Genomic DNA, 5,138 nt, shown 5'->3' with positions numbered 1-5,138 from the left:
TCTTTAAATTTTATTTTCACTTTTCTTTCCATTAATTTTATTTTCCTTTTTCTCTGCATTAATTTTTTTTCCTTAATTTTTTTTAAGTAACAACCGGTGTGAACCAGATTGACCGGTTTCCGATTTAACCACCGGTCGAATCGGTCCATTGTGGTTCACACTGATTTTTAGAGGGTTCATCAACCCAGACAAGTTCGGACCGGACTGCCTACCAGTTCTCGGTCGAACCGGTCCAGTCCGGTCCAGACTTGATAATATTGTTTATAGATGTAAAATTAAAATTATATTTTTTATATTTATATAATAAGTTCGGTTCGATTATCGATTATACCGATATATTTTTTTCTAGCAAACTAAGCTAAAATTAAAACCGAACCGAATCAAAATGTTAAAATAACCGAACCAAGTTAAAATTTTGATTCGATTATCGATTTGGTAATTGGTTACCTGTTATTTTGCTCATCCCAATAGATATCGATATGCAATTCTTTCAATTGGTCTAAGCATTCATCATCCGGATAGGAATATAAATTCTCGTGGAACCAAACGGCCCTGACATATTAATTTCCCCTCCAGGATTAGAATGGTGATCTAATGAAGGAATCCTTCAATTCATAGTTTTTACATACTAACTCCTGAAAACCCTTCCAAGATCTTCATACGATCGAATTCTTGCTATAATGGCTCCGGCACCTGCTCACCAACTGCACTTGGGTTCGGTTCAAAGCTCCCTCTCCAACTTCCACCGTTCTGCTGTTCAGCCCCTCAGGCACATTTCCTTAAATCCTCTTAAAACGTGCAATTTTTACTCAAATTCAGCTTTTAATTTTTGTAATTTTTCTAGTTGCCACTTTAATTTGATTAAATAATAAGCGGACAATGTTGCTCTTTCATTGATAGGCTAACTAGTTCGATCTGTATCAGGCTTTTGAGTTGGCTTAATGCCCCTCCATTCTGAACTTTTTCTTGGAACAAATCCCTAGAGGTTTGATAATGTTGTGTTTGAAACGGATTGGGCTCTCTTTTGATAATGTTGAGATGTTGTTTGTTCTATTGTATTTTCTAGCTGCCACTTTTATTTGGTTGAACAATACCTGCAAATGATGTTACCCTATAATTAATTCTGTGTTAGATCTTGGAGTCCGGCTAAATGGCCATCCACTTTGCTTTTCTCACGTTTTGGGTCTTTATGCCTAATTTTACCATTTTATATAAAAAGATGCCCCTTTCTTCTCTCGTATACTCTCTCCAACATATATTCTTTCCTTTCCGTTTAAGCTTCTTCCTCTGCTATAATATAATATAAAGCTAGCTTGCAAAATTTGAAAGTGTTAAATTCCATTTTCTTTTGGTTTGTGGATCGTATTAATCTATTCGAGGTTGAACTCAAGACCCAGATACTCCCCACTTAAGCCAACATTAATTGGTAAAGTCCATTTATTTTATATAAAACTATATGTGATCTCTTAGAGTTTTCTCACACGCATAGGATTATACCTTCCTTGTGCTGAACTATCCTTACTTAGAGAAAGAGGATATAAATAATATAGGTAATTAGGTAGCTTTGATGCCATTAACCAAAGAGACAGTTATTGTGCCTGTCTTGATTCTTGAACCCATATACTCCCACTTTGTACAAAAATGTATTCCTCTAGTTCTAGTGAGCATGGCAGCAAACACAGAGTTGCTGATTTCTACAAGGCTGCAACGGATGGCAACTTTGAAATGTTCAAGAATTATGCACAACCTTTTGATTGTCTGCTTGGCAAAAACAAAAACACAATTCTTCATGTATACCTTAACTCCCCATGTGAAAGATCAAAAGTCTTTGTAGAAAAGGTGCTTGGCCAGTGTCCACAGGTATTATGGAAGATCAACGATGATGGTGCTACTCCGTTGCACATTGCAGCAAAATATGGCCATCTGGACATTGTAAAATTGTTTATTGAGGAAGCAAAAAAAAACATTTCATAGAGATTTAGAGACAGGAGAGGAAGAAGCAGTCAGGCGGATGCTGAGGCTAAAAAATAATCAGAAAGAAACAGCCTTGCATCTGGCAATTAGAGGTAACTTTCTCAATGTTGTGCGAGATTTGTTGAAACACGAAGATTCTAATTTTAACTACACTGCCAATGTATCTGGAGAAACTCCACTCTACCTAGCCATTGAAAAGGAACATGATGACATATCCATTGAAATTCTAAATAAGTTTGAATCACCAGTTTGCGGTGGTCCTAATGGTAGAACAGCTCTTCATGTTGCTGCCTTTTACAGCTGTTTTAGTGAGAGTAAGTTTTTATCTACTGCAACTGCTTTTTCTTTAAAAGCCATTTAGTTGTTTGATCATTGGTATCCCTTTCTTTTCAGAGTTCGTGTTTTAAGCTCATTGAATTTATGTGTAATTACAATGTTTTGTGGATTAACTGTAGGATTGTCATATTTCTTGTTGAGCAAAATGGGTAGTTTTGTCAATCAAGCAGATGAAAGTGGGTGGACTCCTCTTCACTATGCTGCGTATTTAAATAATTTCCATCTAGTAAAACAAATATTATGCAAAGATAATAGCTCAGCTTATGCTACCGACAAATACAGGAATCGAACAGCACTTCACATGGCATCTTGTAGAGGCAGTGTAGACATAATGGAAGAAATAATTGACAAATGCCCCGGATGCTGTGAAATCAGTGATTTTAGAGGCTGGAACGTTCTTCACTATGCAGTGATCAGCAAATTTGAAGAAGCAGTAAGAGCAATTATGAAAAATTCATCATTGGTGTACCTTATAAATGAGCGAGATATCAAAGGGTACACACCCTTGCATCTACTTCTGGTATCTCGCCACAGCTCATCCCTTTTATCTTGGATTCATGACAAATCTGCTGTACCTTCTAAATTTTGGGAAGATGAATTAAGCCCCATCCTTATGAGTACATATTTTCTAGACGACGAAGACAGAGACAAAGTAAGTTCAGCTTTTCTTATAGATGATAAAACTATTCTTGGAGCCTTTAATCATCCATTTAAGCTTTTAGATAAAGTCTCCAGTGATACTTTGATCATCTTTGACGCCCTTCTTATTTGTTATTACAATTTACAGGAGTTCAATGTTTGGATAAAGCTCGTCTTGTCTTTCACTTGTTGTCATTTTCACCATTTTAAATTTTATTATGTTTTAATCTCTGAAAAAATGGCATACACTCCAAATATATTGCAGGAAGAAATTCTAGACTGGATGAAAGACGTTGGAACAGATCCATTAGGGAAAAAAATAGTAGGGAAACATTGGGAAGAAATAGAAAATGAGATTAAAGAAAAGGTTATTCCTGAATTGGAGAAAGCCAAAGAATCACATTTGGTGGCTGCAGCACTTGTAGCAACAGTAACATTCGCAGCTGCATTTACCTTACCAGGTGGTTACATAAGTGATGAAAAGGATCCAAACCTGAAGGGCACACCTATTTTAAGCAGAAATGCAGCTTTTAAAGCATTTGTTATAACAGATGCAATAGCCATGGTGTTGTCTCTGTCTTCAGTGCTTATACATTTCATAATGGTAATGTTAGGGTATAAACAGAGATACTACTGGTTAATAAGATCAGCTTTTTGGTTCATAGTGCTAGCAATGGGAGCAATGGTAGTTGCATTTATTACAGGAACTTATGCTGTTTTAGCACCTTCAAAGGGGCTTGCCATTGCCACTTGTGTCATTGGATTAACCTTCTTTCTTCATGCGGCTTATGCCACCATTAGGCTTATTTACAACTTCATCAAACGCGACAGAATTGAATATCGTGGCTCATCTACAATTGAATCTGTTGGCCGACTCTTACATTCTGCTCCCCAGTACCTTTGTGAGTATAACTTCTTTCTCTTTTTTCTTTTTAAGACTTAAGAGTCATCATATACTAATGAAGAATGTTCTGTATACCATGAATATGAAGCTAAATCTGATATCTTTCAGCCTTAACTTCCTCTTCTTTTTAAATACAAACTTCATATAGATTATAAAGAAAAGAAGAGGAAATTAGGCTATTGGTTAAAATTTTCATGGCTCTTACTTTTTTTTTTAATGTTTTTAAGCATGTGGCTGCAATTGGTACTACTGGAGTTGGTACATGATATGATTGTGGATTGCATCCAAATAATAATCAATTGTATGGATTCAAACAAGGCCTTTCAAGGATTATGTTTAGTGCTGCTATTTCTTTGTTGAATTGTGTTAATCCTGAATATGCGGAGATGTTAGCAGTGTACAATGGGATTAGGCTTGCAGCGGATGTTCTTAATGCAAGTCGATGGCTAAGTGGGGTTCTTCTTTGCCTTGTATCAATGTTGATAATGTAAGGTTCAACACTATCTACCTTTTCAGGCATTTGAGCATTTGAAGATTGAGATTTAAACTGGCTAGTATTGTTGCCCTATTGGTTTTTTAGAAAATACAGATTTATGGTAAAAAAATTTAGCCTTAATCTTTCCAAATAAGACTAATTTTATCCGTAACTAACAGACTAGTGTAAGTGTTATTTGACTGTGGCAAAATTGATCTTGTTTGGAATTATTGAGCGTAAAATTTTATCATTTCATATGCTAAGGATAACTGTGCACTTCCTCAATTTCTTTTGATATTTTCCCATGTAAAAAAAAGATAATTAGGAAGGAATAAGAATAATATTTCCTCGCAAGTTTAAAATTTCGATAAGCTACACAAATATCTTATGGTAGCAATTAAGAAGAACTCTTAATATTATAATGATACAATTTTAGCTGTAATATTGGCCAAGTTAGGTAAATTTTAGGCGTTATTAACGAAACTTCTTTAATCACAAATTTTATTATTTGCATTGTCAATGTGTGCATGTTATTTTTTGTTTTAAACAAATGAAATATTATTAAGCAGCAAAAGAGTTACAAAGAACTGGAGAAGGGTTAGTGACCCAAACTCCGTGATCATACACAGAGTCAACAACTTTTGCAACGACATGAGTTGAGTGATTCGCTGACCGGGTTACATAACTGACAGAACATCTATCTAAATCCATAGCAAGAGATTTACAATCTAAAACCACCAACTCAATTAATGAGAATCACATATTTTTTTCATTATAAGCTCTCAAAAACTTGAGAATCAGTTTCGATGA

General features: G+C 35.2%; 1 pseudogene; it reads left to right on the top strand.

Annotated features, from left to right (window-relative positions):
- The first annotated feature begins 556 nt into the window (after window positions 1-556).
- LOC136219616 (protein ACCELERATED CELL DEATH 6-like) lies at window positions 557-4,613 on the top strand (annotated as a pseudogene).
- The last annotated feature ends 525 nt before the right edge of the window (window positions 4,614-5,138 follow it).

The sequence above is a fragment of the Euphorbia lathyris genome, chromosome 2 (assembly GCF_963576675.1).
Source record: "Euphorbia lathyris chromosome 2, ddEupLath1.1, whole genome shotgun sequence".
Classification (NCBI taxonomy): domain Eukaryota; kingdom Viridiplantae; phylum Streptophyta; class Magnoliopsida; order Malpighiales; family Euphorbiaceae; genus Euphorbia; species Euphorbia lathyris.
This window is presented reverse-complemented; position numbering and strand designations above follow the sequence as displayed.